At 39.1% G+C, this 12,798-nt stretch overlaps 1 protein-coding gene across 3 annotated transcripts in view; it reads left to right on the forward strand.

Moving 5' to 3' along the window:
* Nucleotides 1–12,798, forward strand: part of SEMA5A (semaphorin 5A) — a 512,129-nt gene that overhangs the window by 131,512 nt on the left and 367,819 nt on the right. Inside the window, exon 1 of one of the 3 annotated variants that reach the window (XM_050794065.1) lies at nt 9,778–10,228. The exons of the other annotated variants lie outside the window; for them this stretch is intronic. The gene's annotated coding sequence lies outside the window, so the exon portion shown is untranslated. Of the gene's footprint in view, nt 1–9,777; nt 10,229–12,798 lie in introns of those variants that run through there. 3 annotated transcript variants of the gene reach the window in all.

Genomic DNA, 12,798 nt, shown 5'->3' on the forward strand with positions numbered 1-12,798 from the left:
ATTTGAACTCCATCTGGAACCAATATGGCCACTGAGGGGCCCAACAGTACACATCCTGAAACCAGTGGTTTGGCTGCAGATGTGCTAATAGAGCTTTTGGGATGTACATCAAAGAGTATCTACTCTAGACATAACTTTTCTCTGTGTGACACCACAGACAAACAAAACTTGTTCTTAATTTGCCCTTCTGAAACTTGACTTGTTTTTGTTGATTATTTGTTGTGTTGATTTAATTTGAGCTTTGCCATATCTTGTCATACAATGATTCTTGAGAAAAAAATGAAATGCTCCCAGATGATAAACAGGAGTCATTTGGGTGTCATTTATGAAATATTAAATCTGCCATGTACTTGTGTGTGTATGCAGGCCCTAGGAAACAGATAAAACCCCCTATTTTATCTCAGGACTTTATCAGGGCCCATCTGTGGCTCCTTAGGTTTGCACATCATCAGAAGAGGTTGACAGATGTGTGCATGTTTAAAACCTGTACTTAGGAAATACAACAGCTGGGTAATCAGCATCCTAGACCATCATTGCCTCTTCCTCTTTGATCCTGAGCTCAGAGATGCAGTTTTGCCTCACTGACCATGACCACTGAACATGAGTTTGCACTGCCCTTCCTCTATCTTTCCCCTTCCTTTCTAAGTGAGGCGCACACTCTGGCCAAAACATTTTCTATAGAATCTACAGAACACTCCACCCAACAACCACACAATGTACATTTTTCTGTTCTGCACACAGTCTTCTAAGATCGACCACATGCTTGGTCACAAAGCAAGCCTCAATAAATTCAAAAACATGGAAATCATACCAAGGACACTCTCACACCACAGTGCAATAAAAATAGAAATTAATACCAAGATCTCCCAAAACTATGCAAATACATGGATATTGAGCTACTTACTCCTGAATAACTCCCAGGTGAACACAGAAATTAAGGCAGAAATAAAAAAAAAATTCTTTGAAATCAATAAAAATGAGGACACAACTTACCAAAATCTCTGGGATGCAGCCAAAGCAGTGTTAAGAGGAAAGCATATAGCCCCAAGACACATTCATCAAGAAGTTAGAAAGGTTTCAAATTAACAATCTAACGTTGCACCTAAAGGAACTAGGAAAGAAAGAACACATCAACCTGAAAGCTAGCAGAAGAAAATAAATGACTGAAATTACAGAAGATCTATTTGTCCTTTACTTTGTCCTAAATGGCTAGAATGCCTATTACCTGCCTGAGCCCTCGTTAGCACCAACAGATGTCTCTGGATACATTGTATCTATCTCATTACTGGTCCTCATCAGCACCAGGAGTATTTGTAGTACAATTTGATTACTCTCTGGGGGCATAAATGCGTATATATCAGAGTTCCTGTTCCTACAGAGCTTATGGTTTAGTGCGCCATCAGTATTTGTGAACTGTGGAGGGCAGTTGTCAGATGTAGAGGGTGAAGAACACTCCTTTTCCAGGGCAGGAATTTCCAGCAAATGGCAAACCTTTGATTACTATCATGGGAGAGGGGCTGAGGATTACAGCTGGAACCAAATGCTGATGCTACTGAGGCAAATAACTTTGAAAATGTAGTATTTGCCCTTATTTTGCTCTGCTTTGCATATAGGAAGTGTTATGGACTGAATGTTCATGTCCCCTTAAGATGCATATGTTGAAATCCTAACACCCAGTTTGACAGTATTATAAGGTGGACCTTTGAGACATGATTAGGTTTTAAGAGTGGAGCACTCATGATGGGATCAGTGCCTTTATAAGGAGAGACACGGGGCCGGGTGCGGTGGCTCACGCCTGAAATCCCAGCACTTTGGGAGGCCGAGGTGGGTGGATCACGAGGTCAGGAGATCGAGACTATCCTGGCTGACGTAGTGAAACCCCATCTCTACTAAAAATACAAAAAATTAGCCAGTGTGATGGTGGGTGCTTGTAGTCCCAGCTACTCGGGAGGCTGAGGCAGGAGAATGGCGTGAACCCAGGGTGCGGAGCTTGCAGTGAGCTGAGATCGCGCCACTGCACTCCAGCCTGGGCGACAGAGTGAGACTCCATCTCAAACAAAAAAAGAAGAAAAAAGAAAGAAATGTGTCTGTAGTTTCACACAGGAAAAAAAAAAAAAAAAAAAAAAAAAAAAAAAAACACTGCGACAGCTTGCTCCTGTGCTCTGCTGTCTGCCATGTGAGGATACAAAAGGTGACACCACCTCCAAACCAGCAAAGGAGCTCCCTCAGACATGCATCTGCTGACACTGTGATCGTGAGCTTTCCAGCTTTCTAAACGGTGAGAAGTACATTTGTCTTGTTCAAGCCACTTGGTATATGGTAATTTATTATAGGAGTCCAAACTGACTCTGACAGGAAAGATTTAATAAATGTAAAAATGGAGTTGTTAAGCAGAGTGGCTGATGGGCAAGGGATGTGCCAATCTGAGGATTTGTGGTGATAAAGACAAGGCACAGAAGTGACGGGGCGAATGTCTCAAGAGCCAAGAATGTGATTATGGAATCAGCTGAATTGAACCTTCATGATCATTCGTTTTCCTTGGAACTTTGAGAACTACCAGTAGTAATAGAAGTAATAATTGGGTCCTGCATTGCAAATATAGGAGGTGCTAAGGAATAACTGAGGACTGGTCTATTCACTATCAAAAGATATGGATAGTTGAGAAGAAAAATGTACAAATTGGGATCCCATTTAAGGCTTAAAAATCCAGATTTACGTGAGAAATTTTTGAAAAGTTAGTAAAGTGGATAATGTGTACATGTAGATATGGTAAATATATTCTACATATAAAATCCAGTGGGATCACATATTTAATTAGGGGTTACAGCCCATAATATTAAAAAAAATTCTTTGGAAAACAATTTTCTGTGAATTGTGTCCAACTGGTTTTATTTATTCTAGTAAAACTTCTTATGGGCAAAATGTAAAAGCAGCAGCATCTTAAAATAATACAGCAGAGAATTCAAATGCTTGCTATAAATTGCCTCCCTTATTTTTTTTTTTTTTTTTTTGCATGGCAGAATAAAGAGAAAATCTGTGTAGGATATAAAAGAAAATTAGAAAGCTGTTCAATGACTGTACCAGGCTCCCTATTTTAGTAGCCAAGAAACATTTCAGTGGTAAGAGATTCTGGTCTTACCAACTTCTTTTCTACTTACAGAGCATAATGCTATCTAAATTGCATCTTTCTTTTTTTCAGTGTAAAGCAGAGTTTTTCAACCTTGGCACTATTGATAATTTGTGTTGGATAATCCCTTCTTGAGGTAGGGGTAGCACATTATAGGAAATTTATCAGCATCACTGGCCTCTATTGACGGATGCCAGTAGTATCCCCTCGTTGTGGTAACCAAAATTGTCCTCAGGCGTTGCCAAATGTTCCTGAGGAGGGGAAGTAAAATTGCCCCGGTTTTGAACTCCTGCTTTGAAGGTATCTTACTAAATTAAAAGCAATGACAAATTCATAAAGACTTTGTGTGAATTTATGTAGCCATAAATGTGTGAAGTCCAGGTCTTGAACTTGATGCACTCTAATTTTCATGTTGCCTTTGACAATATTCCTGACGTTACACCAACTGCTTGTACCCAGTTTGCAGGTGAGAGGCTCTGGGGTGGGGGTGAGGGAGGCAGGCCCTGTCTACCCTAGCTACCTGGCTGCCTGGCTCTGCCCTTTTTGTCCCAGAGAGCTCACCTCCACCTGGATCTAATTGCTGGGAAGTGTGGGACCTGCCTTTTGATGGGCGATGGCTTTGGGGTTCATTCTGTGGTTACCAGTGATCAGAAATGGGTTAGAGTGGACAGTCCGCTGCACCAGTGACCCTCTGTCTTCCCTGACCTCCCACCTCTCCAATTCTCAACACTTTTTCTCCTCATTTGTGTACTAGTGAATTTTAGAGTGAAAGGATAGACCACATAAAATCCAATCTCTTGAGTAAAGGTTGGGGAAATTGAGAGTCAGTTTATCTAGAAGGGTTTTGAGAGAGAATTCCTCATCTGATGACCCACTGCCATAATTGTGACCAATATCTCTCCAAGTAGCACAGGGTTTAGTGTAAAATGTACACTTGGAACAACAAGTTGAAAGTGTTTTCTTTTTGAGGTTACCTCTGAAACACAGAGTTTATTGAGCTGAGTGAGTGTGGCTTTAAAGCTGCCTTTGAAAGGACAATTGATTTTATTTTATTTTTTGGCTGCTCAGCTTTCTCAACTATGTCCCAAATAAGAAAGTTGTCCAACAATGGAAGATTTCACAGTCTGCATCTTTCAGCTACATCAGAGATCTGATGCCAGCTCTAGCACTGCAGAACATTATACGAATTTGGGAAACTCTTTGAAATAGAGTAAGGTCTTAAACCAGTGAGTGAATTACAACGCTGCAGACAGCAGTCATTTTGATTTCATAGGTGTTCAGCAGGGCTTCTATTGCCTGTATTTTCCGTTTTATTTAAAGGAAAATTCCACGCGATTTGCTTAGACCAACCATCTGGAAGTACTTTTTTTCTCTTTATTGCCTTTTGACACTTCGCCAGTTGAAAGAAAAAAAAATAGGTTGAGAAAATTATAAAAATATTGATTTTAATGCCATTAATGTTAATGGAAAAGATAATTTTTCATCTTTCATTACATGCAGAGTTAAATTAAATTCCCCTAAGCATTCTTTGATAATTATTTGTCCTTTGGTGTGTGCGACAAAGCATTTAGATTCCTGTCCCTCCTCGTGCTATCATTTTACGTCCCCAAGGCCCGACACATCTTACATGTGTCTGTGTTCAATGATCATAGCAGCTTTATTAGATAGGAGAACTCCATCTTAAAATCCAGCAACCCCAGATGCTGAGCAGTTCCCAGGCATGGTACAAAGCTTCTTCTAAATTGGCCAAAGACTTTTTCCTTTCTGGAATGAAACTTTGTTTAAGAAAGCAGCATTTCTGGAAAACTGCATCTTAAAATAACTATCCATGAGAAGCACTTGGTAATAGTTGACTTACTGAAAAATGCAACTTTTTGATGAATTTGAGTCAAATGCCTGTATGCTTCAGTATCCATTCTGTCTCATGGTGACTGGATCTTCCCTTTGTTCAAGGAGATTGATCTTTGGGAGGCAATGAATCACAAAATAATTGAGACTCATCTATGAAATAGCATAATATTTTTAGAGCAGTCACCTATGAAAGGGAGTGATATTTATAGTGGACATGCTGTATGCAGGCACTGTCCTAGGTATTTTACATATGTTATTTCAATCAGTCATCTTGTGAACCCTACAAGGTAACGGGCTCTTAGTCCCATTTAACAGATAAAGCTGAGACACAGAAGTATGTCACTTTCCCAGGGTAGAGTCATGAAGCTGGGATTCATTCCCATTTTTGCCAACTCAAAAGCCCATGCTGTGATACTAGGAAAAATGACTAATGCTTTTCTTCTCTTAGTTGTGAACGATACCTATGGTTGATATTTTCTTCTAATGAGTAGATCTGGTAGATTCTGCTAATGTTTTGGGTGAGTTTCTTGTTGCATTTGCATGAAGATTTCTAGCAAAGGGCATTGCCACTGTTTTCATGTTATGACTGGTAGAAAACAGAAGCATCAATCCTGCCAATGATGCCTAAATGTTTGAAAGTGAACTTATTTCCATCTATTTATGCAGGATCCACAATCAGACCATTGGATGTAGATCTGTGTCATCAGATCTGATCTTTGTCCGAAGATCAAATGGACATCTTTTTATTTTATGCTCATTTAGTGAGACTCTATTGCACAGGCATCAGTAGGAAGAGCTAGAGAAAACTGTTATCTTTGACGAAAGTAATTTTTCCTTATAGTTGAATTGCTACATCTTGAATGCAGCTGAGTAGTTTTCCATGTCTTATGCTTCATTTATTGTAAAGGAAATTAATGTTGTTCAATGGTATTCTTTAAAGCCTCAAATATTATTAAGATGAAATATGATGATTATAATAACATCTGTTTATACATATAGTATGTGTTTTTCTAAAATAATTACATAAGAGATTTTCTTTTCACCGTGACAAAAGGGTTGGGTATCCTTTTAGCTCTCACTTGTTAGTCAAGAAAGACAGATGACAATTATGAATCAGATCCTCCCTAATGGAAGAAAAAGTTAGTAAATGTTCTGTTCCAACTTCTTTGATGAGTTTTTATTTACTTTACAGAAATTTTATATACCTATTTTGATACACACCTGCCTTACGTTCAGTGAAATTTGTTGAAAGGACCAGTGATAAACTTTATAAATGCTAGGCTTTTTGGGAAACTCAAAATACAGGAATGTTTCAGAAACATGTACATTATTATGGCTCTGTAATCTGACTTTTATTGAGCAAATGGAGTTTTATTGTCTATGTATAACAAAAACATTGTCACATAATATCTGCTATCACTTGCCTTCCCTATCCTGTAACTGTGGATACTTAACAGGGTAAACACATATGTAAACTTACTAATTTATGCAGTGATTTCAAGCATTCATTCTTACCCTTTCTTCTAAACCTGTCTTACCCCACTTTTAGTCCCCAGCAGGCCTTATTCTTTTCAATTAATACTGTTTTAAATCTTAAGGTCCTTTTGTTATGAAGTCTTCCTGGAATATACCAGAAGGCTTTGCCCGATATATCAGTGTGTAACAGCCCATGCATGTGACTCCTAGTTCCATCTTGCTCAGTACTCTGTACATGCCATTGAAGCCTTGGATGCTCTTTGCCTAAACTTTCAAAATCTTTCCAAAGGCTCAGAATCTGGGTGTGTTATTTCTGATTCTTCTCCTTTTTATTTCTGATTAATGCCATATATATCTAGTGTAGATGGTTACATTTGCTGTTGTAAGTGGCCTGTGTTTAGGTAATGCCCATTCTCCTTCTTTAAACCATTTGCATGACAATTTGAGAAATGTTTTTGGCCACTGTCGTGTCACTGGATAATTTTATTTCTGGTTTTCCTGAATACCTGCCCACCATTCCCAATGTCTCCTTCAATCTTGACTGCTAGGAGCCCAATGCCTGGCCACCTGACTTTGTACCCATAGCTGGGAGTGACGATTTTGTTTTATCTCCTGCCAATACTTGTTATGCATACATTTCACTGGATGGGAAATATGGAATGGTAAACATTGTGGATGAAACACTGGAGATTGTTAATGGATGGTACAGGAATGCTTTGCCATGGTAATGAAATATCTTTATACAAGAAAATGCAGGTTGAGCATCTCTAATCTAAAAAACTAAAGTCCAAAGTGATCCAAAATCTGAAACCTTTTTGAGTGCCAACATGATACCACAGGTGGAAAATTCTACACCTGACCTCATTTGATGGATTGTAGTCAAACTGCTGTCAAAACATTGTTTCATGCATAAAATTATTAAACATATTGTATAAATCACCTTCAGGCTATGTGTATAAGGTATATTTAAACATAAAGAGATTTCAAGATTAGATTTGGGTTCTATCCCCATGATAACGTATTATGTATATGCCAATATCCCAAAATCCAGAAAAAAAAAAAAAAAAAAAAAGCAATATCTGAATCGGTTCTGGCCCCAAGCATTTCAGATAAGAGTTTCTCAGCCTTATCTGAAACAGGGGGACTGTTCCATGTGAAAAAAATAATGAAGTAGTAGAGGAATAACAATAAAAACGTTTATAATTTATTTTATATGGAGTCCTGATCTGAGAGTTTGAAGAATATTGTAAGTCAATCAAGGAAATAATTCCAAAGATCTTCATGCATAGTCTTTTAGATATAGAATAATCTAATAAGTGGTAGACTACATTTTGTCTTTATACAGTTAATTTTCTAGGGCTTAACTAGGACAAGCAGAAGGGGAAGGGAGAAAGGAAAGAGGATTCTGTAACCCAGGATAAGACTGATTTTTCTACCCATCTTTTACTGAGACGAGGAATCACCTTCCTAGAGGAGACTCAATGTTCATTTCAGGGAACACTTTGCATGGATTTAGCTAAGATCTTCTATCTCATTCTAAACAAATGCCCTAGTACGGACAGTCACAATATCATTTGCCCTTAACTAGCCTTAGTTTACCTTCTTATAGGTGATAAGTGGTGATATTTTATAATTATGATGGCATACTTAATGTGATTTTTTATGTTTTGTGGATACAAGATTAATTTTTATTTTCTCCTTTCATGCCTTCCTTATTGGCATCTCATGAGCACAGCTGAGTTCATGGGACTAGGGGTGAGCCATCCTTCTGGCAGTGGGTGAGACCCGGTAATGATGGGACTGGACTATCAGTCTACAAGTGACAGGAGGGAAGTGCTCAGCCTATTCTAGTTGGGCATTGTATAGGGAGGCTCAGGTGTGCTCTATGGGTGTGCAGCTAACAACACACTTTTGCTTCCACTTCAGGCAGCATGCACATCGCTTGCATATGGACTAAAACACATAGCCTCTGATGAGGCTGAGTTCAGAGGGCATCCACTGTGCAGATAAGGAACAGAATACACATGGAAAACTTGCTTCCTATCTGTCTACTTGACCCCAGGGCTGAGCTAAATGGTGTCCAATTAAGAAGACTTATTAAACTCTGGAGACTCTACAGATAACCAGTGGCATAGCAAAGAACAGGCTAAAGACATGCCATTTGATTTCTACCCTTCCATTAGGCAGCATCTGACCCTGTTTCTTTTGCCTGGGGTAGATCCACTAGCTTAGTATGTGTGGGAGTTGACAGTAATTTTTGGAGTGGTGCTATAATCTTATTTTATTTAGGTTACACAGTATACATAGTTTTTCAAATTATCACAAGATGAAATGAGAAATGCCTTTATTTAAAAAAAAGTCCAGATGGAAGTTGTCATTTGCTATAACTCAGGAATAAATATAGTGAGTAGATAGAGAAGGCTCTGTTGTGGAAATGTAGGCGGCTTGAATGTCTTTTTTTTCTGCTTTTTATTCTTTTAAAAAATGTTTTCGTTTTCTTCATTTCTTCGAAAAAAATGGGGTACCTATGCAGAATGTGCAGGTTTGTTACATAGGTATACGTGGGCCATGGCGGTTTGCTGCAGTATTGACCCACCCTCTAAGATTCCTCCCCTCCCCCGCCACCTCCTAACAGGCCCCAGTGTGCGATGTGCCCCTCTCTGTGTCCACGTGTTCTCAATGTTCAACTGCCACTTGTGAGTGAGAACATGCAGTGTTTGGTTTTCTGTTCCTGTGTGTGTTCGCTGAGGATGATGGCTTCCACCTTTATCCTTGTCTCTGAAGAATGTCTTTTTTCTGTACCTGAAGACTGTTGTATTGACTTATTTATATCTGTGAAAAGAGTAGCCTGAATGCTTTGCAAGATTAAAGACAAGTGAAATGAAAATCCCAATCCTACAGAGATTGACTGTTGAATGCCCCGGGAAGTCACCCAGTAAAACAGCCCCAGGAAAATGGCACAAAATGCTTTCAAAAGGTGAATTAAGAAAGAAAATAACTATTTGGAGCATGGTAATGAGAATGAAAATTTATTAGTCATATATACTCTATTTTTAATAAGATCTCAGCATCCTTCTGGAGTGCATTGTTATATTTAATTTTTAACTTTCTTAATAGACCCACATGATTATATGATTTTTTTCCCCAGTTATTATAGGTATAGGTGTATGCTTATCTGTTATGTATACTCTTTCTTTAATTTAATAAAAACAAATTAAAGGTACTGAGAAATGAAACCTTTGTGTTAACTTTTAATTAACAGTTTCTAAAAAAGAAATTCTCATGGTAAAACAAAAGCTAAAAGAGATTTTCTCCCATCGAATTCTTTTTACAGGTATTTTCATAGAAGATACATAAATTTTTTTATTAGGGTTGCATTGTGCCTAGATACAGAAAAAGCCCTCAGTAAAAGATTTACTTAATCTTAATATGAAACCAGAGAACGGGGAGGGGGTTGTTGTGTGTTTGTTAAAATCACAGAGTTTTCCAAAGTTGTTTTCTTTACCTGGAGGCTTTGATTTGGGTATCTGCGTGAATGATCCCCAGAAAGCACCCCGCGGACAACACAGCCCCCCGATCTAATGCCTCGTGTCTGAGGAGCTCTCACTCTGTGGCCAGTTTCATTTAATCATTCTCAACACCTCCTCGGAGAGAGAAGTGTAATTTTGCACAGGGAGAAACTTAGTCATGGAAAGGTTTAAGATGGTCTGAAGGTCAGCCAGTAAATCAGTTACAGAGAAGGAGAAATAGCTGAGGAGCCTCCCGCACAGGCAGGTAAAGGTCCCCTCACAGGTGTGGGTGGGGAGAGGAGCCTGGGACTGGGGCAGGGGGCGTGCACCGGATCACAGGTGGATGTGCAGAGGGAGGTGGAGTTTTGGTTCTGGCTTGGCCATGAACTCAGCCTACCAGATGAGTACAATATTTGTTACATGGTTTCTCTATTGCTAACTGGCCAGTAACTTAGTGACCCAGGGTTGCCTGAGAAGGGCTTTGGACTCCTTAGATGAGAGGTACAGCCTGAATCCCAAATTGCACTGTGGGATATTAGATTCTGAAGGTTTACTGAGAGGTGTGTTTGGGTGAATGATTATCTTTTGGCTTTTCTAGTGAATCATTTTCATGTGTCATCAACCATGTTTCTTACCTGGTAGATATGAAACTGCACCTTTCTGTAGAAAATCTATTTAATGATTAGCCAGGGTGCCAAGGGATAACTGAAAGGCATCCAGTTGGCATCGGGTCTCAAGGGTTTTAGTTCCAACTCTGCCGCCAACTAATTCAGTGTTACTTGGGTAAACTACTACCCTTCCTCTGCTTTTAGTTTCCATGCCTGTGAAAAACAAATGTTTGCCGTAAAATCAGTGATTTTTAAACTGTGTTTAAAATGGCTCCAGATTTTCTTCAATGTGCTCTCAGAGGAGAGGGAGGCTGGGCTTGAGGCCCTTAAAAATAGGATTCTGTTGTTAGAAAAATCACTGTCTATCTCTTAGACTCTATGACTTTTTAAAAAATACATAACTTAAAATTTGTTTTGAAACTGTTTTCAGTGTAGTGTGGCTACACAATAGAGTGGTTCAGAGATCATGGCGAGACTGCTGCCTGGATTCAAATTTCAGTTCTGTGAAGTTGGGCACCTTTCTTAATGTCCCTTTGCCTCAGTTTCTTCATATGAAAAAGGAGGATAATAATAGTAACCATTGTGTTGTGCTGTTATGAGGACATATAAATTGATAATATAAAATACTTAGTACTATGCCTGCACCTACTAATCACGAGGTAGGAGTTAAATCAACAGATGCCCATTCACTGGAAAGCTTGTTTCATATCATGGAGGGAATTTCTGTAATTTGTGAGCAATTCAGTATTTACTGCATATTCATTGTGTTTCAAGTTTGACTTAATAAGTTGGTAACCTAAGAATCTGTGTGTAGAGGATATCCCAGATCAAGATGATGACTTCAGAAAGTTCTGGATTGTAAAAGTGCCAGAAGTAGAAAAGTCTAGTGGAGTTAAGAAGTGTGAGCCAGAGTGCCTTAGTGGATTATGTTCAAGGAGAAGTTTGATTGTGCTGGAGCCCAATGCAGGGTTATAGTATTCCATGCTGTGGAGAGTGAGACTTCTAGCTAGCTGTAATGGTGATGGTGGTAATGGTGGTGGTGGTGTTGGTGATTGCAGTGGTGGTGGTGGTGATAATGATGTTGAAGATGGTGGTGAAAATGGTGGTGGTGATGATAGTGGTGATGATGATAGTGATGATGATGGTGGTAGTGATTGTAGTGTGGTGTGATGGTAGTGGTGATGGTCATAGTGGTGGTATTGGTAATAATGGTGATAGTTGTGGTGTTGGTGATGGTAGTGATGGTGGTGGTGGTAGTGATGGTGGCAGTGATGCTAAAAGTCATAGTGGTGGTGTTGACGATGATGATGGTGGTCGTGGTAGTGGTATTGGTGGTGGTGGTGGTAGAGATGATGATGATAGTGATGGTGATGGTGGTGAGGCAGGACTACAGACTATTCTTTTTCCTTAAGCGACTTTTGTGCTAGGTACTCACCATTCAGAGCTTACAGGAATCTGGCAGGCTACTGTGTCCACTGATAAGGAATGGCTTATTGACCTAGCAGCACGAGGGTAAGAGATAGGGAGATAGCTGGGGACTGAGGAAATTCTTTTTCCTCTATTCTTTAATGCTGATCCCTGTGAAGGTATATACCCTCTTCCACAGGTGTGTGCTTGGCTGGTAATTCTGTTGTCATGAGCAAAGCAAAGTGAATGCAGCCAGGTAGCTTATGGGACCAAAATACACTTATCTTGGAGGTTTGTGATTCCTGTTTAAGTTTTGGAAATGTGCTAAATGAGGGCTAAATTTCAATGTTCACTTCATTTACCAAACTGTGCTGTCCTTATTACTGTGGAAACGGAAGCCTATTTATCTGGTACGCGTTATATAACTGATTTTTGAAACCCATGTTTCATTGTGTTGAAATTGTGTTGTTGAAATTGTGTTGTACCAATTCAGGATGCAGTTTGGATTACTATGTGTAGCACTTTCTGTAAGATCATATTAGCACAGTAGGTAGAGAAGAAAATCAAAATATGGAAACTAAAATCACAATATTTTCTTTTTATGTTTAGTCTACTTACATACTCTTTTTTTTTTTTTAGATTGTATCTTTGTATATAGCAGTGGTCCTCAATGGAAGAGAGAGCAATTCTGTCCTCTCCTCCTCTGCAAGGGGACATTTGTCAATATTCAGAAACGTCATTTTGACTGTCAAGAGTGTTTCTTGTGCTACGGACATCTCATGAAAAACAGCAGGCAATAGTGCTGAGCATCCTTCACTGT

The sequence above is a fragment of the Macaca thibetana genome, chromosome 6, assembly GCF_024542745.1.
Source record: "Macaca thibetana thibetana isolate TM-01 chromosome 6, ASM2454274v1, whole genome shotgun sequence".
Lineage (NCBI taxonomy): Eukaryota > Metazoa > Chordata > Mammalia > Primates > Cercopithecidae > Macaca > Macaca thibetana.